Source organism: Typopeltis vanoorti, chromosome 8 (assembly GCF_054136105.1).
Source record: "Typopeltis vanoorti isolate ZY-2024b chromosome 8, IOZ_Tvanoo_1.0, whole genome shotgun sequence".
NCBI lineage: Eukaryota > Metazoa > Arthropoda > Arachnida > Uropygi > Thelyphonidae > Typopeltis > Typopeltis vanoorti.
The window spans coordinates 19,678,947-19,699,378 of record NC_143556.1 but is presented as its reverse complement, the minus strand read 5'-3'; the positions used below and the strand labels follow the sequence as shown (position 1 = coordinate 19,699,378).

General features: G+C 38.3%; 1 protein-coding gene across 4 annotated transcripts in view; it reads right to left on the bottom strand.

Annotated features, from left to right (window-relative positions):
* LOC150103802 (exonuclease mut-7 homolog) overlaps nucleotides 1-20,432 on the bottom strand; it is a 313,402-nt gene that overhangs the window by 249,804 nt on the left and 43,166 nt on the right. For 2 of the 4 annotated variants that reach the window (XM_090396540.1, XM_090396543.1), the window contains one exon: nucleotides 14,165-14,320. The exons of 1 other annotated variant lie outside the window; for it this stretch is intronic. The gene's annotated coding sequence lies outside the window, so the exon portion shown is untranslated. The remainder of the gene's footprint in view (nucleotides 1-14,164; nucleotides 14,321-20,432) is intronic. One more of the 4 variants, XM_090396541.1, reaches the window with a different exon arrangement.

Here is a 20,432-nt window from a genome sequence, read left to right as displayed (position 1 = left end):
ATGAAAGGCCACAAGACCTATAGCACATTAATTCTGTGTGTGGACAAGAGGAACAGAAGAAAGGTGGAGCCTGTTTCACATTTTGCTTGAACAGTTGATGGTTGTAATTTCTGGGGAAGGCTGAGTGTGGAAGACTGTTCTAAAGGACAGAAGTAGATGGAATAAAAGAGGAGGTAGTGAAGTTGGTTCGGTGAGTTTTAAGATGAGCTATAAAAGGGTGTTGGCTATCAGTGGCTCTTGTTTTAATTATTTTGGAGGAGAGTGAAGGAATAATAGTGGCCAATTCAGCAGAGAACTGTCCGTGAAAGTATCTGTAAAAGAGGCACAAGGAAGAAACTGAACATTATGAGAAAGGGAATGAAGTAGGTCTGTGTGAGAGAAGGATCGTGAATTAGCCAGATAGCCTCTTCTGGATAGAACTGAGCAACCTCAGAGAGGATTTTGGTACACCACCCCAAATATGGGAGCAATATTCCATGGCTGGGAAGATTTGGGCTTTGTATAAAGTTAGCAACTGTGAAGGAGTGAAGTAGTGTCTTGTGCAAAAAATTATATGAAAAATTATGAATCAGCATTCATTTCAGACAAATTATGGAGACTACAACCATGTTAGAAATAATTACTTTAATTTATCAACATCATATTAAAGTAATCATCTGGAGTATACACCCATATATACAGAGACAAGTTAAATTATATATCACACATTATGCCAAAGAAACAATGATTTGATCAGCGATTATTCTACTGTCCTGACCTCTAGTGAAAAAATAAATAAATAAAAATAAAATAACTACCTCAAAGCTATATTCTATTTATTATTACGGGCGACTCCAGGGAGTCCTTAGACTCATCGAGGGAGGCCCTAAACATCATGTCCACACTACTATTCGGCATTCTCACAGTATCTATCATACCTTGCCTTGAACTCATTCACTGTCATCATAGCACCCACAACAGACTCTGGCAGCTTATTCCACTCATTTACCACTCTAAAAGTAAAGAACTCAGCTCTAACACCCTTGCTAACCACACTCTTGCCCAGCTTCCATAATGTCCCCTAGTTTTCCAACCACCAGTCCTGATCTCAAAAATATCCTCTGAATTAATCCTATAGAAACCTTCAGCAATTTGAATATCTCAATCATATCTCCCCTCTTCCGCCTATTGACCAGTTTCTGCAACCCACAAATTTTCAACCTGTTCTCATAAGGTTCATTCCATAGACCTGCTATCATCTTGGTCACTCGCCTCTGGATCCTCTCCACCTCCTCCCCATCCAGAAGAAACCTAGGTGACCAAATCTGGGCACAGTAGTCGAGATGAGGTCTTATCAAGGCTGGGTACAGAGGAACAATAACTTGCTTGTCTCTGCTCGCCAAAGTATTTTTCAACAACCAAGTGAGTCGATGAGCTGATTTAGCCACTTTTGTAATGTGCCCCCTAAACTTCATTTCCCTATCCACCAACACTCCCAAGTCCCTGGCCTCATCAATCTCCTGGAGCACAGTTCCACCAATGTGGTATACTGCTGCTAATCTTTTCACCCCAAAATGCATAACCTTACATTTTGACACATTAAATTGACATCCATTCTCCTTAGCCCAGAACTCCAATCTATCCAAATCATCCTGCAAGATTTTGACATCTTCTGCATTCACTATTGCCCTACCCAACTTTGCATCATCAGCGGACAAATGAACTGTTCCTCTTAGATCCTTCCCTATATCGTTAATGAACAAATTGAACAGCAGTGGTTGAAGAACAGAACCCTGCAGCACACCACTAGTCACAGGCCGTCTTTTGGACTATACTCATGAATAAACTACTCTCTGATATCTCTCCATCAACCACCCACCTATCCATCTCGCCAACCCTATATCCATTCCCATATGTTGCAGTTTACAGATTAGAATTCCATGTGGTATCCTGTTCAAGGCCTTAACCAGGTCCAGCAGTATGACTGTAAACCCATTATCCTTATCCAGTTCAGCCGTCACTGTGTTATAAAACTTGAGCAAGTTACTGAGGTATGATCTACCGTTCACAAAGCCATGCTGTCCCCTGTACAGTATCTCATTTTCATTAATCCATTCTTGTATTTTTTTCCTTGACTACTTTCTCCAGGACCTTGACATTTATAACATCTCAGAGAACAATTTCATATAGATAGTTTATTACAGCAAAAGTGATGTCCTAATTTAACATGAGAATTGTTATATTTGAGTTAAGATCCTGGATTACCTACAATCCTATTTATAATTAATTCTTAGGCAAAAAGGTTATGTGGGTAGAATATGTAGCTTCCACAATACGTGGTGAGCGACAAGTGAGAAAGCTGACAATCCAATTGCAGAGTGGAGAAGGCAGACGCAATCAAATGCCTTTGAAATGTTGAGGGCAACCCCATGAGTTTCTCCAAATCTCTCCATGGCTTGAATCCATAGTTGGGTGTAAATTAAAGATACCAAGAAATTATATACTTGGTATATAATCATCTGAACTATTTTCAGGACTGGGGCAACTCGTATATAGAAGCTTATAACTTCCAACAACTATCTCCAATCCAGAGTATTTTAATAATAAGGTGTGACACCTTTTGGCAACTCATATATGAAAATATGACTTCTGCATTATTTCAACCTTGGTATCACCTCTGGGTCTGGCTCCCACTGACGAGACCTCAATAAAGGTCAAAACCGGTCTGGACAGTGACCCTTCTCATAATGTATAGCATTATACATATCCGTAAGGATATGTGCTTTGCATTATGGGATACTAAGGCAAGTAATGTGAACTTATAAGCTTCCATATACAGGTTGCTTCAATCCTGAAAATAGTTCAGGCACAAACTTGTTTGCTTACACCTGGATAAAGGATTAAACCAAGTATATAATTTCTTGGTATCTTTAATTTATAGCATAACCAAGTGGAAAAACTTCCAATAACTGTAGTTGGGTGGTGAAAGCAAGATCAGCTGTAGATCATGAGTGGCAGAATGCATACTGCTGGTCACTGATTAGTTGATATGTCTCTAGATCAGTGTTTCGCAACCTTGAATTAATTAAATAAATATACGTTTTTTTTTAATTATCCAAACAAAACAAATTAAAATTGAATAAGTAAAAATTATTGAAATCAAATGGAAAGTCAAAAAAACCAATAAATAGCGTCAGAATGTTCAAAGGCAGAAGCAATAAAACTATATTGTTGTTCACTTTACTCCTCTTTCATTATCATTCTGCCGCTAAATCTGTAGCAGCAAAATGACGAATAATAAAAGAGGGGTGAATTGAACAACAATATGGTTTTATTGCCATAGACAGTACGGCAAGATTTCTTAAACGCCAAAAAAGTGCCGTCCGAGGTGGATTGCCCCCCCTCCCCCAGCTACGCCTCTGTAACTTAGTGGTCCATATTATTGTTTTAGGCATTTTACTGGTCCTTGGGCTTAGAAAGGTTGAGAAACGCTGCTCTAGATGGTTCAAGAGTTGGTAGTGGATGACCTTCTCCATAATTTTTGAGAGAACAGAAGTGAAAGCAATTGGACAGTAGTTCATTGGTTGACTTTTATCACCTTTCTTTGGATTAGGCTTGATGTGGACCTGTTTCCATGTTGTTGGATAGATGCCAGATGAATAGGATAGATTAAAGAGTGAAATTGAAGAGGCGATACAGGATAGGTGTTAGTTCTGGGGAATAATTTTTTAACACCATAGGTGGGATACCATCAGGACAAGATACCTTGTTTGTGTTCAGTTGTTAAGGATTCTTCGGATTTCTTTTTTGATGGGAGATATGAGAGGAGCTGCTCTTTATGGAGCAGAGGGAACTTTGCCCAGGTCATTAACACAGGAATTGGAAGAGAAGAGTGATGCAAGTAAGTTGGCCTTGTCTTTTGGTGAGAGAGACAGGAAACCTGGGTGTGCAGAAGTTGCATCCAATGGCTTTGGCAAGGGACCAAAAAGAGCAACTGCCATTTGAGTAGGTGAGATTGCAGCATTTGGTCTTGTGGCCTTGAGCCAAAACTCCAGAGGTTTCTTTCTTTTACAGCATTGGCACATTTTTTTGAGAACCAAGGCTTGGATGGTGCATGAGTGTTTGAACTGGAATAGGGGATGAAAGCCTTCATTCATGCGAGGATGATTTTTGTTATTCGGTCTGAACAGGTATCTGGATCAGAACTGACGCAGTAGTTGGAGCATGAGAAGGAGGAATAGAAATCACGAAGGTCCTCCCAGTTGGCACCCTTGTAGTGCCAAAGTACACAAGACTGTGAACTGGTGGATAAAGGTTGTTCTGCAGCAAAAGAGACTTGTATGTGGTTGTGGTCCAAGTTTCCAAGAACTGACAACCACAGTATACCTGGAAGGGGAGCTTGTTAGAAAGAGGGCAAGTGTGTTGGCAGATTGGACATGGTTGTTTGGCATTCTGGTGGGAGGATTGATGATCTGAGATAGATCATTGCTGATGGCAAACACCTCAGCGTCCCTGCCTACTTGACTGGTTAAACTGGAGAAGGGGGGAGCCAATATGAGCTGTGGACATTGAGGTCCCCAAGAAGGATGACCTCACTATTGGGGTACTTAAGCTGTAGAAAGTTGAAGAGGTCAGAGGGGTTGCCAGAGTTTGGAGAGCAATAGAGGGGGCATACGAGAAGGGCAAATTGATTTGGTAGAGAAATTTTGAACCTAAGCAGATCAAATAGTGGGGATTCAAGGATCTGCAGCCTCTGGCATGGCATGTTGGTTCCTATGAATGCACAAGTACCACCCATTTGGCAGAAAGAGCTGTGTAATGTGTAGTTTGGGCAGTTCAGGTGTACAGTGGCTGTTGAGGTTGCCAGTTGTTGTTCTGATTTAGATGACTGTAGCCTGATATTGCTGTTTAGGCCAAGAATTTTGAAAAACAAGACTTGAATGGTGGCTGAGAGTCTGGACTGGAGGAATAGGGGATGAAAGCCTTCATTCCTGTGAGGATGATTTTTGTTATTTGGTCTAAACAGGTGTCTTTATTTTTGGGGGGGGGGTAAAAATTAGTGTTGGTGGGCTGTTTGGTTGGATTTTTGATGCTTTTTTATGAGATTTTTTTAAACTATTTTGTGTAGGAGAATTTTTGAGATCTGCAGTAAAAACACATTTCTTTTGGTTACGGTTCATTGTGTTTGGTGAGGAAGAGATAAAAAGGAAGTGGGACATGCAGTGAGAGGTGGCAGACTCGCAAACATATCACCCGCAGAGAAGGGAGCTCTGGAGGCTAATGAAAGAAAAAGTACTGTGATAAGAATCAAAGACTATAAAAACTGAAGATAAATAATATTCTGGATGTCTGGAGGAATTACTTGGGAAAAACCTCTAAATGTAATAAGTAGTCACAGAACAGCATCTGAAGATATTCAAGAAAATGGAATCAGGAATACATATCAATACATGATGTAAGAAACAGGCCATCAGGAAACCTGAAATGTGGAAGAGCAGTTGGAGCTGATGTTATTCAACTAAAAATGCTCAAATAACAAGATATAAAATTTTACAATGGTTACACTGCATAATTCAGAAGGTCAAATTTAAGATAAGTGAAGTACAGCTATTATAGAATCCATATATAAAAAAAGAGAAATAAAATTAATCTGAGAATATAATATTATTTTCCAGGCCACTAATCAATCAAACAATTCATTGTGAGAGGCCACAAAATACTTGCAAACTATAATGCCTATTGTACATTACCTTGAAAACATTCAAGGTAATATACAACAGGCACATTGTAGTGGTGGTGCACATCATTTATATTGATTAATTAATTCCATTTTTCACTTGTCAAGCAAAAGACCTTTTCACTTCCTTACTCACATGATCTTTGTACAGCTTCCAGGCATGACCACTCATTCTCCATTCAGTTATTACCATGTGCAATAATTCTTCTGTATCTATCTAATAGGCTTCTCTCACCTATCCACCAAGCTCACTCAAACTACACCCCTTAATCTGTCATGGTACCCAATATTTCAGAGTCAGTCTTGCATGTCTGTAATGAAAATATTAGAGACTGTGCAGAAGCTAGTAACTAAAAATGTCTAAATTAAAATTCTTGACAAAAAGTTACTGCTCGCCATTAGTAATGATATGACTCTTCCAAATTTTAGCTAAGGAAAGGTTGTCATTCTAGTTTAAGTTCGGGGGAATAGTGCTTCAGCACTCTTTTCAAACAAACTTAAAATGACACTGATGTAACAAACAGGGTTCTGGACCAGAAGATGCTGTGGTCAGTGTCCACTCCATGTTGTGCCATACACTTCTTAACTATGTTCTGCAGTCATCCCCCCCCCTCCCAAAAAAGAATATCCTTTTGTCCAAGGTAAGAGAGAAGGCAATCACACTGAACCTGCTAAACCCTAGAGAGGGAAAGAGCAGGCCTGTTTATCCTTGGTGAAATAACCAGGAAATTAACAGGGAAAAACTTGGGAACTAAATTATATCTTTTAAGGATATTTGAAACTGATTCAGAGATTCCTACAATATTGAAAGGTTTTTCACTTGGTTATATTATAAGTTAAAGATCCCAAGAAATTATATTCTTGGCTTCATCCTTTATCCTGGTGTAAGCAAACAAAGTTTGCACATGAAGTAATGTCATGACTGGGTACTTGTATATAGAGCTAATGACTTCACATCAATTGTCTTAGTATCCCATAATGCAAGACACAGATCCTTACAGACATGTATAATGCTATACATTATGGAAAGACTGAAACGAATCTTGATAGTGGCCCTTACCACTAATAAGACCTCAATGGGAGCCAGACTCAGAAGATATACCAAGATGCATAATGCTACTGTCATGATGGGTGAAGCATAAAATGCTTTTCATTTTTCCTTTATCTGTAAAGAAAAGTTGGTGGAAAGGATGATTTTGTGAGCCTTATGCTCGCCCTCTGGGGGCAATTGTATTAGTTATATTCAGCTGGGAGTAGAATAGACTTGGGTCTCTTGTATTTGTAGTACTCTGCTTCATTGTAATTGACAGCTTGTGAGATCAGAGGGTTAGAATGCGATCTTGACTTGACGAAGAATTTTTCTGCTAGATCACAAAGGGAGGAAATATATGGAATATTGGTTTCTCGATGGATCTGTGAATTTCTGATAAACCATGGGACATCCAGAATCATCCTTAGGCATTTTCTTTGTAGTTTTGAAATATTTGATAATGAAGCATGACTCCATACTGGGGAAGCGTAAGTGATAATTGGATGTATCACCATCTGGTAAAGTAGTAGTTTGTTTAATGTGTTTAGTTTCAGTTGATTGCAGGATAGAGTTGAGCTATTACTTTGGATATCTTGGAACATATGAGTTTATTGTGACTGTTAAATAGGAATTTTTTTATCCAGTAGTACTCTAAGGTATTTGGTCTCTGTCGGCCATGGGATCTTTTGACCAGAGAGCAGGATATCTTCTTTTTTGTCAACCTTCCTTCTAGAAAATAATATGGATGAGCGTTTGTGGGAGTTGACGTGAATCCTTCAGTTGAACCATTTTTCCAGTGTGCTGATACTGACCTGGAGTCTACTGATAGCCATATAGCAGAACGCAGAATGTTACTGTCTATAAGGGTGAAGCATAATGCTTTTAATCCCTGCTATCTGATATTTTACTATGTAGGGAAAAATTTATGAGCTATGTGCTCGGCCCAAGTTGGGCAAGTTATAGATCTTGAAAGGGAATTAGGATGGCCTTAGGTCGTCTATATTTGCATAATTCCAATTCATCATAATTTGCTGCTTGTTGGACTAATTCATTTGGATGTGAGGATGATTTTGAGAAGTACATTACTCCGAGAAATTGCAGGAAAGAGTAGATTATAAGGGATATTTGTGTCTTGATGAAGTTGAACATTTCTAATGTACCATGGTGCATTTAAGATCATGCATAAGCATTTGTTTTGCAGTCTTTGCAGTTTAAGGATATTTGAGCTTGAAGTATGGCTCCAGGCAAGGGATGCATAAGTGATAATGGGACGAATCATCAACTGGTAGAGGAGCAGTTTGATTTTAATATTTTGCTGTTCCTATTGATAAGAGGATAGAGCTGAGTGATAACTTTTGATGCCTTTGCACATAAGGATTTTGTACGCGGGCTGAAGGTTAGTTTTCTATCTAGCAGTACACCGGGATATTTGGCTTCTGTTTTCCAGGGAATCTTGATGTTAAATAGAAAGATGTCTTCTTTGGGAGATGTTGAATTTTTTGTGAACAGAAGAGCACTGCTTTTTTGAAGATTTACTTGCAGTCTCCAAATGGAGAATCAGTGTTCCAGTTTGCAGGTCATCTTGTAGTTTCTTTGTAACAAGATGGGGTTTAAGAGATCTGGCCAATATTGCTGTATCGTCAGCATAGAGAGCATGATAGATGACATCGGGTTATGCGAGATGTCCACGATGTAAATCAAGAAAGTATCGGCGCCAGGAGGGATCTTTGAAGCACTCCAGCCAAGATCTGCCGCTGGGTAGATACCATCCCATTTAGTTTAACATGCATGCGTCTTCCAGAAAGAAAGGACTTAATGAGGTGGATCAGATCCAGTGGAATGTCGGCTAAAATCAGCTTGTATAGGAGTCCGAAGTGCCATAATTTGTCGAAGGCCTTTTCTAAGTCAAGAAAGACTGCTCCGGTGTATTGTTGCCAGTTGAAGCTGGTGCTAATGTATTCAACTAGTCTATGGATCTGTTGAGTAGTGCTGTGGAGTTTGCAAAAACCAAACTGCTCTATAGGTAGGATATTTAGCTTGTTCACAGAAACTTGTATTTTGGAGAGGATGACTTTTTCAGCGATTCTGCCCAAACAGGAAATCAGACTGATGGGGTGATAACTTTGTGGCAGCTGAGGGTCCTTACCAGGCTTATAAATAGGGACTACATCTGCCAACGTCCAAGCATAGGGAAAGCATTTTAATCTAAGCATGACATTTATTATTGTTGTAAGATGTACAATGGTCTTTTGGGGTAGCAGTTTAATAACTTTATTAGGGATGTCGTCAGGTCCAGGAGCGTTTTTATTTTTTAAATTTTGTATGATGTCGTAGATTTCGACTGGAGAAGTAGGTGTGAGTTGGCTGGTACAAGTATCACACTGTTTTAGTACATATCTGATGTGGCAGTGGATTTTATAAATATTATTGAAGTTCAGGTTATCATAAGAAGGGCTGCACTGCTTTTCTAAGTTTTTGACTATAGTTTCGGCTTTTTCAGCATCTGAGTGAACTATGCCTAAATCCGATTTGAGAGGAGGAAGAGTTTTATTTTTATTTTTGATATTTCTTAACAGTTTCCAAACGGATCACCGGGTGAAATGGAAGCTAATTTTTCTTCTCATAGTTTGTTCCTGTGGGCCTTCACAGTGCATCTCTCACTGCACTATCTAACCGGTTGAGTAACGTTTTATCCTGGGGAGCCCTGGTATTGAAGTATCTTTTTCTTGCCTTATTTTTTTCCCTGATTAAGTTCATATTTTTCTTCTGGAAGTCTTTTAGGCTTAGAAGTAGGCGTATTTGAGGTGAGAGATGATAAGGTTTTGCAATGCATTGATTTGTTGAGTAAATTTATTGACTGCAGAATCAACTTCTTCTTTAGAGTTAATATGAGGAACAGGACCAAAGTAGTTTGTGAGCACATTGGATAATTTTTCCCAAGGTATGAAGTGGAGGGAACAGTCCCTTCTGATTGCCTAATTGGAGCAGAATAGGGTTGTGGTCAGAGGTTAATTCGTCAAGTGAATCCAAGTTGTACTGCAATTTGACATTTTGGAGGACAACTATATCTAGGACGTCGGAGGAGCCAATTGGACTGAGATGAGTTGGTATTGAAGGACCAGCCACAGCTATGCAATTGGAACTTGAGTAGTTAAACAGTATGCGGCTATTTTTGTTGGTAATTTACTGTTCCAGGCAGGATGTTTTGCATTGAAGTCTCCAGCGATGATGACCGGTCCTTTTACTCCAAGGATTGCATCCAGATCTGAGGTCAACAATGTTTTTGATGAAGGGTTGTAAGCAGCAAAAATTTTTAGGTTTCCAATTGAGTTTGTGAGGACATTAATGCCTGTGATTTCGAGGTCGGTGGTTGTAGGGTTGGTTATTGAATGATGGTCGATATAGTTTTTGATAAGGGTGGCTGTACCTCCACCTCTATACCCAAGTCTGTCGTTTCTGTAAATCTGATACCCTCTGATTTTTAGGTTGTCAGCAGGCCTCGGGTGAGTGTCACTGATTAGAAATATATCTGGGTTATATCTATTATTGAATTCCTGGATTTCCAACAATTTGTTTTTGATACCGTTGGCGTTCCAAGCGATAATCCTAAGTGAATCTAGGGTGATTTTTTCCTATGCATCAGAGAGTGCAGATAATATGGATTGGGTTTGCTGTAAAAATCTTTTTGTAACACTTAGTGATGGATTTGAGTTGCTGAAATCCTGCAGCATATTTGCAAGAGAAGAGGTGATAATAGCTGATAGATTTGAATGTGGATTAGCTAGGTTCTGGTTTTGTACTATCTGTTTGGAGCGGGCCACATCAGCATATGTTCTCGCTTGATGTTTGAAGATTCATTTTCTTAAGGGGCTCAGTTAATGGTGGACGAGCACCTGTTGTCATGTTCTCACTCTTGGAGGACTGAGGAGCTTGAATTTCAGGAACTCTCACACTAGATAACGAGGTAGGTTGATTATTTGGATCATTCCATCTATTTATGGGGTGATGTATACACCCTCTATAATTAGCGGGGTGAGAACTGCCATAATTAGCGCGCTTAGGCTGGGGTGGAATTTGGCTTGGTGCAGGTGTTTGTGGGATGATTCTCGCCACATTTTAAGCATCTGTACTGGGATTTGCATAGCTTCTGGGAATGGCCAAATTTTTGGGATCTGTGGCACTGCCCAAAAGATGCTCTCTTCCTCAATGGTTCTGGGGTGATTTTAAGTCCACAGATTGATTTTCGATTCTATATGTCTTTGTAAATATTATGAATCTCTACTAAAACTAGAGGCAAAGGTGTCTTATTTGATCTGAACAATCTACTGACCTTTATAGGAGGTAGATCCTGTAAGTTGAAGTCAGTGACTATTTCATCCATGTCAATATCCTCGGAGACTCCTCGTAGGACCACTTTCAGATTTTTTTCGGAGGCAAGTGAAAATGTGTGATATCGTGTTCCTCTTACGTCCAGCTCGTTTGTAAGATTTTTATAATCAGCCACCGTGGTGGGCTGAATTTTTATGCCCTCATCTACATTTTTAGGTGATCTATAACTTATTTGTAAGTTAGCCATGGTGGTTCTTAATTAGCCATGGTGGTTGTCCATCTCTGCTTTTCCCTTAGGATAATCGGTGGCACCTTTTCATTGGGGGAGGCAGAGGGGTCTGAAATGGGAGTGTCTTCGTCCATATCAACATCATTTATTGGCTCAGCAGCGAAAGTTTTTCGATTCTTACGAGCATGGATCTCTCCTTGATCAGAAGGATTAGAGGCAGAGACGACTATATTGAGTTTTTCCTCCATTCGAGGAGAGTCTTCATTTTCCTCATCATCAACCTCAGGTGAAGAATATAAGTTTAAGTAGCCAGGCCATTCACATTCAAATTTTTTGAGAAGCTTTTTAACAAAAGTGAGTGCTAGCCCTTTGTCGAGTGACTCGATAATGATGTCGGGGTCGATCATGCTAGTAGGCCATTTCAGCTTGAACTTCTTTTGAAGTTTATTAATGAGTATAAGAGTCGGCTCTTTATCGAGCAAATCGGTGACGGCATCTAGGTCAGGCACGCTCATATTGATTTAATTGCAAGTGAGTACAAGTAGAAATCCCGCAGGTCTACAGACCTGCCAGCAGAAATTCTTTAGAAAATCCCATAGCCGCAGAGGACTGCCAGCAATACCAAGCGTTGGCTAAATACGCGAAGCAATAGCAATTAAATTGCATCAAAAATCAAAAGTCAAAGTCTTACCTTGTGCTCCACTATCAGTGATCAGATGAGTCTTTTCATCTTCAATCACTAATTTACAACACTAATCACTCTCATAATCCTGAAGAAAACATCGTAATCACTCATCCACTCTAATGCAAAACACAACAATCATTCATTTAATCATGTCACGTTAACCAATCGATAGCCATATAGATTGAAGTAATGCAGAAGTCATATTTCCCATATAAAAGTAGTCAAAAGGTGTCACACCTTATTACTAAAATACTCCGGATTAGAGCTAGTCGTTGAAAGTTTTTTCAATTGGTTATACTAGAAGTTAAAGATGCCAAGAAATTAAATTCTTGGTTTCATCCTTTATTCAAGCGTAAGCAAACAAAGTTTGTGAACAAAGTAATTTCATGACTTTCAACAACTAGCTCTAATCTAAAGTATTTCAGTAATAAGGTATGACACCTTTTGATAACTTATATATGGGAAATATGACTTCTGCATTACTTCAACCTTGGTATCTCTTCTGGGTCTGGCTCCCACTGATGATACCTCAATAAAAGATGAAACCAGTGTGGGCAGTAACCCTTTCCATAATACATAGCATTATACATGTCTGTAAGGATATGTGCCTTCCATTATAGAATACTAAGGATAGCCCAATGGCTTCACATCAGTTGGCTTGGTATTCCATAATGCAAGGCGCATATCCTTACAGTCATGTATAATGCTACGTATTATGGATAGGGCCACTATCCAGACTGGTTTCTGTCTTCCCATAATGCATAGCATTATACATGTCTGTAAGGATATGCCTTGCATTATAGGATACTAAGGCAATTGATGGTTCCTTGTGAAGCCATTAGTTCTATATGCAAGTAGCCCAGTTGTGATGTTACTTCATGCATAAACTTTGTTGCTTACACTTGGATAAAGGATGGAACCAAGAATATAATTTCCTGGCATCTTGAACTTATAGATTTCAGCAATGTATGGAACTGAAACTTGCCATACGTGGTTGGAGTTATTAAGCACAGGCTTGTAACTGTCACAGATGCACTGAATCTTCTTCAGTTGACAACATTGCTATAGAATGGCTTCAAGTTCTAGTTAATCATCATGGTTGGAGACATGCTCTATTTAGTAAAGAACTAATAATGAACTGAATTTTGTGTGAAAACAGGTTTACAATACACCAGAAGTCGTTAGTACACCAAATGGGGTACAAGAAAAGGATGTCCAAGAAGGCTAATTTCCCTTTTATTAATGGCAAAGCAGTCTTTTTTAAAATAATTACATATTGCACCTTACCAGCTGTCATATGGTGTTGCAATAGCATGTAACTTCTATCTGTTGAAAGGAGGGAAAAAAAAATTGTTTGTTGTTACTTTACCTTCTGAACTGCTTGTTCACTTATGATGATCTTCTAGTTTCAAAATGAAATATTTGCATTAATAAAATATTATTAAATTTCTGGTGTCTGTTTCCAACCATCTTCCTTATGTTACAACACATTCTTTAATACACAGTCATCATGATAACAGTTTTGAAAAATGTTCAAAACCATTCTTTTGACACCCAGTGTGAGCCCAACTACCCTATTTATTGGAAAGCTATTATAAACTAAAAGAGATCCCTAATTATGCTTTTTTTTTTTCATTCTAGGGCACTGCTCTCCAATATGCAACCTTGTAGATATCAGATAACAACTCTCATTAATTATTTTCTATCAGGAGACCTAAATATATTGAGGAGTGGGGGGGGGGGGAGTTAAGGCATTAACTATCAATAACTCAAATGTTCTAGATCACATTCATGTTTTCATGTTTTTTGAGGAGAAAACTGGGGCACACAGAGAAAAACCAAGAGTGGGAAAAAAACACGTATGTACTAGCTAACATAACTATGGCAACTGAATGCATATATTTCTCATCTTTCTTAATTATCAAGCTTAAAAAAAGATTGCTCATGCTTCACAATTTCTTACATGCATTCCCTCTCATCCTTTATTATTTTCTTATACAGTATATATAAAACATGGACTTCTTCAATATAGCTCATTGAATATTATCAAATTCCATATCAAATCACTATTTTGCAGTACCATCCATATGACCTAAATTAAATTTATCAGTAATGATAACAATTAACAAATCCATAACATGTTTCTTTTTAATTAGTTAATCACTAATTAATCACCTACTGATTCTTGTACTCCCTGGATCTTTTCCCCTGATATCCTAGCATCAAACCTGTTTAGCTAAACTCTGCTCTCTCATTCTATTTAAGCGACCATACCTTCTTAGATTATCTCTGCTCACAGATCCCTAAATGCTAACAATGTCAAGTTCCTTTCTAAACAAGTAGAAAAACGTGTTGCCAGTTGTCAATTTATTTGATGGTATTAACGCACAACAGAATAATAAGAACATAATTAATATTTAACTTAATTGCTGATAGTTTGCTAGTATTATATCCAGCAACTTCAGAGCACAAAAGCAGTTTGTCACGGTGCACAAACTGCAATAATCTGATTTAAAAAATTATTATTATTATTCAGGCCTCCATGGAGTCAAAAGACTCATCGTGAGAGGTCCCTCCTAGGAAACACAAAGTCTATCATACCACTCCTTGAACTCATTATGGACACCAATTAGGACTTTAGTTCCTTGAGTTGTCTGTTACAATTTTTTTTTAAACTAGTCTCACAGTTAACTAAATTGTTGTGTACTGTGACAAACTGTTTTTGTACCATGAGGATATTGAATATAATACCAGCAAAATATCAGCAAATAATTATTAGTAATTTTTTTAATATTCGGTTTTATGAATAAATCGAGAAGTTCCTTCCTAATATCTCTAATTATATGTGATTAACTAACACCTACCCTAATTTTTATTAAGACTCACATTTCTGTGGTCTCCAGTTTTGATCGAGTTTAGTGTTTTGACCTAATTTCTGTCTTATTCCAAATTTGATTAAAATATTGATCCAAGTTCTAGTCATTTCATATCAAAATGCACACATATTTTCTACTCTCTTATTGTATATAAAAATCATCCAAATATAAATCAACCAAAATAAAGATCTTCAATAGTGATATGAAGGTTGTTTTATTATATATACTCAATGGACAAACATTAGAGATACCAAACATCTCTAGATATGGAGGAACGATACTATAATAGCGTATTGGTCCTCCTCTAGCACAAATAACAGTCTGTACTCTCTGAGCCATTGACTACACCGGATGCCAGAGGATTGCCGAAGATAATACTAGCCATGTTCATAAACCTTAGACGTCGGTCCCGGATACATGGATCTGATGTCTTGCACTACGGCATCCCAGAGAGATTCAATCAGATTTAAATCTGAGGGGCCTTGGGAGCCACTGTATGGTCCAAAGCTCAGATGAGTGTTCCTTGAGCCATGCCTGGGTGGTTGTGGCCTGGTGGGCAGCGCATTGTCCTGCTGAAACATACCATCGGCTGCAGGATGCACAAAGGCAATGAAAGTGTGTAGGTGATCAGCCAGCATATTCTGGTAGCTGGCAGCATTTAAGGATCTCTCCAGACACACCACGGGACCTTTCATACAGAAAGGCTTCCCAAACCATCACAGAGCCATCACCTCCTTAAACAGAGCTGACTTGGCATAAATGGACCATGGCCTCATGCTGTAGATGCACACCTGCACTCTCCTGTCAGCTTGTACAACTGATAATGGGATTTATCAGACCACATAACTCTGGTCCACTCTGCAGAGGTCATTTTGATGGTTCCCGACACCAGGCGAGACGCAATGGCCGATGATGAACTGTCAACAGTGGTACATGATTAGGATGAAGGCTCCTATAGCCCATGGTATGTAAAATATGCTGTACCATTCATTCACCGATGTGGCTTGGACCTCTGACATTGAAACTGGACGTGATTTGTGCTGCAGCTGCCCTGTGGTTGGTCTGTATGAGCCTGGACAGTCTACATCAATGGAATGGGGTCAGCCACCACTTGCTCACTGGTACATATGTTGATCGCATACTCATAGACCTTGATACAGTTGCCCTTGAGAATTCTAGGTTTCTTACCTCTTGGGCGATAGAATGACTCATCTGTCTTGTGCTGATAATACGTCCACAATCAAAGTCGCTAAGATCACCACATTTACCCGCATTCGTTGATTGTAATACACTGTTGGGAAGTCCCAATGTCTGCTTATTTACTATCTGCATTCGGTTTGGGTACATTTCACTCTGCGTGGGAGATGCCGGTGTCAACTTCCCATCACCCCCTACTCTAATGTTTTGTCCATTGAGTGTAAATTGAGACATGGAAACTCAAAGAAACAAATTAAATACTTTCAAAGAAAGTGTTTATAAAATAAAAATGTGATCTGAATGTATAACAAATGAGTTATATAAACAACAGAGCAAAAATGCATTGCCAGTGAAATAAACAAAAAAGATGTAGAGGGAAGTGGATATGTACTGAGGATAGAGGAAAAATTCCAAAAATAGCATGGACATGGATCCCAGAGAGGAAAAAAAGGAAGGCCTAACCTAAGCTGAGACAGAATGACAGAAAAAAGAATGAAAGATGGCTGATTGGGAGAGCTAAAGAGAAGCAGAATTAGATACAAAGGACAGGGTATCTGGAGAAGATGGATAGGTGTTATGTGCCATGGGGTACAATGAGGACAGTAGGTATGGAAGACTGAATGTCTGTACAATGAGAATGTTCGACAAAATTATGAACATGAATACCATGTTCATAATTCATGTGTGTCATTTCACATCTCTCATATCCAAAACCTTAACACAAACTGGAAGTGCACTTTCTGTCATTTGCACATTTTTCATCTCGTATAATATATGCACAACCAAGTATGTGAGTGTGTGTGTGTGAGAGAGAGAAGATTTATGTAGTCCTTCAAGACAAAACGTGAGAATGGTTGAGAAAAAGCTCTGAAGCACCAATATATCTGCATCATTATATAACTTTTTCCAACTTATCAGAAGAGATGAAGAGACAGAAGTGCTTGGCAGTGGAAACAGTAGTAGTGAGAAAGATGAAGAGAAAATGGGAATGCAAGAGGAACAGGGGGGCACTCGGTTGAACAGGGAGACATGGCATAGGGATGTTGAAAGCAGCAGTGAACATGTGTATGAAGATGAAGTATATTGCAATGTGGGTGGGGAAGATGAGACTCAGCAGAAATATGTGGTAAGTGGTGATAAAGGCGATTGGGCAGGTGTGGTGAGGAAATTGCAACCAACACATGGCTTAGATAGGATTGGCTATAGACCTAAAAATGAACTACTATGTTTGTTTACAAATGCCAGAAATAAGGGGGATGAAATGGTTTCAGTGATTAAGTTTATTCATCCAAAATCATTGGAATAAGTGAAACATGGTTGAATGAAGATGACATCATAACAGGAATAGAAATGGAAGGACACAGTATGTTTTGCGAGGATAGAAAGGGCAAGAAGGGAGGGGGGGTGCTGCTGATAATAGCAGGGGAATTAAGTCCATATAAAGTAGCCATGAAAGGAAGAAATAGTGGCAATGGTTATGAGACAGTGTGGTGTAACGTGGAGATTGAGAGGAAGACATATTTAGCTGGATGTCGTTATAGGCCTGGGAATGTGGAGGGTGGTGATGAAAAATATATAAAAAACTTGGATTAGTGAACAAAGGAAGGGAAATTATTATGGGTGATTTTAATTATGGAAGTATAGATTGGATAGAAGAGATAGCATTTGGAAATAAGGAAAACAAATTTCTCGATTTCTTGAGAGATAACTATCTCAGGCAGCATGTAAAGGAGGGCATGCAAGGATCGAGAGTTCTAGATGTAATCATTTCATCAGAGGATGTGATTGTGAGAGGGGTTTCACACTTTCCTCCAGTTGGTGAAGGTGATCATGAAGTAATCACTTGTGTTGTGGAATTATAAGGCTGGTGATTATGACAAGCTTAAGAGACTGCTTGGAGCTATAACATAGAATGAGGAGTTGAGCAGTAAGGAAATAAATGCTGTGTGGGAACTAACAAAGAAATACATAACAGTATCAATGTGTGAATGTATTCCAAAGGCCGAATAAGCTAGGTGTAAAATGGATGAATGAATGAGGAGCTTTAGCATGAAATCTGGAAAAAGAAAGTACTTTGGAGAAAGTACAAGATGAATAATAGTAATAATCAGTCACATGAAGAGTATAAAGAACAAGCTAGGAGAGTGACTCAGTTAGTAAGGAAAACAAAGAGTATGAGCAGAAATTGGCAAAAGAAAACCCTACTTTTTTAGATATGTGGCAAATGGAAGGAAGTATAATCATGGTAAGATGAAGTTAATGGATGAAAGTTGTAGAATGGTAACTGCTGCAAAAGACATTGGGTATTCAGTGATTAATTTATAAGCATGTTTCATTCTGATCAGGGTGGAATCATGAGGAACTTAAATGTAGAAGACATTGGAGGGAATGGCTTAACTGTGAGTGAGCAGGAGGTATTTGAGGAAATAAATAAGATTGATGTCAATAAGACAATAGGATTTAATGACTTTTATTAAGGGAATGTTTCAGGGAATTGGCAGTAGCACTGGCATGCCTGTTTAATAAAAGTCTTACAACAGTACAGGTTTCAAGGAGGAAGGAAGGTAAAATTGTCCACTGCATAAAGGTGGTGATAAGACTGTAGCTTCAAATTATAGGCTGGTCTGTATATAGATGGAGTAGTAGTGATGGTACTGGAGATATTGGTGAGAAGTAGGATGCAGAAGTAGGGTTGATAACAGTAGTATTTGCTGTGGTTATCAGCATGGGTTTGTTAAGGGGGGAGATCATCTTGGCAAATTAAGGAAATAAATAAGATTGATGTCAATAAGATGATAGGATTTGATGACTTTTATTAAGGGAATGTTCCAGGGAATTGGCAGTAGCACTGGCAAATTCTCTACAAGACCTCAATAAAAAACAAAGATAAATCAGACAACAAAATAACCATTCCTTATATTAAAGGGACATAAGATAAAATAAACAGAATACTACAGAAATATACAACCGCAAAGACACCTTTAAACCTCCCACTCCCTCTGCTGACCCACCCTGGAGTATACCATATTTATTGCACCTGTAATCTACCATATATAGGGGAAACAGGAAGCACATTTCCTATCAGACAAAAGGAACATAAACGACACATTAAATATAATGAGTATGGTGAAGCTGGCCTTTCTGATCATGCCCTGAACACTTAACATAGAATTGACTGGAAAAGCACTTGTTTTTTAAATCATACCAAAACATGGTATGAACACAAATTTAAGGAAGCCTGTGAGATTCTTATCAACCACTCCAATCTGAACAATAATGATGTTCTAAAAATCCCAAGCATATGGAAGGCACATATTCTACCCATGGAACCTTTCTCCCTAAGAGTTAAAACAGGACTGTAGATAATCCAGAATCCTAAATCTAGTATAGCAATTGTAATGTTAAAAATAGGACATTATTGTTACTGTAAGAAAACTATCTATAAGAAAGAATGCTTCTCTCATGTTACCTTATATAGAATTTAGCTTTGATGTAGTTTCTAAATGATTAATTAATTTGTAATTTTATCTGTTTTTTTTTTCCGCTAGAAGTCATGGCAGTAGAATATCTGGTGATCAAATAATTGTTTCTTTAGCTTACTGTGTGAAATGTAACTCAGCTTGTTCTTGTATATACTCCAGATGATGACCTTAATATGAGGGTCGAAATGTGGGAAATTAAAATAGTTATTTATAACACGGTTGTGAAGTCCATAATTTCTAAAATGAATGCTGATCACCATGCAACACTAAAAAAAGGACTAAAATGAATGTAAGGGGAGATCATGTTTCACTAACTTACTTATCTACTATAAGTATAGGGGAAATGCATATACATTATACATTTTTGCAAATATACATTTGCAAAATCTAAGTACAGTGGTGTACTTAGATTTTGCAAAGGCTTTTGATAGACTTGTCATTTGGCAGTCTATCAAAAGCCTTTGCAAAATCTTGGATAACAGACTTCTGAGTTGGATCGGTGACAGGTTGTCGAATAGGTATCAGAAAGTTGTACATGGGGAGTGTGGGAATTTTTTCCCCGAAATGCCTCTAATATAGGGTATGGCTATGGCATTCTTGTAATCAAGCTCTGAACCAAGAATTCAAGATCATAATCAAACATGTATAAAAAATAGCTAAAATAAAAAAACAGTTCACAAGATCCTCATAAAACAAAAAAGATTACAAGAATGCTATAGCCATACCCTACATTTCTAATATAGGGTATGGCTATGGCATTCGGAAAAAATAGAGAGAACACTACTTAAATATAACATTAAGACTACCTTCGAACCTCTGGCAAAATTAATAAATTTACTTAGTTCCTCTAAAGATCCTCTTCCATGCCTTGCCCACCCAGGAGTATAC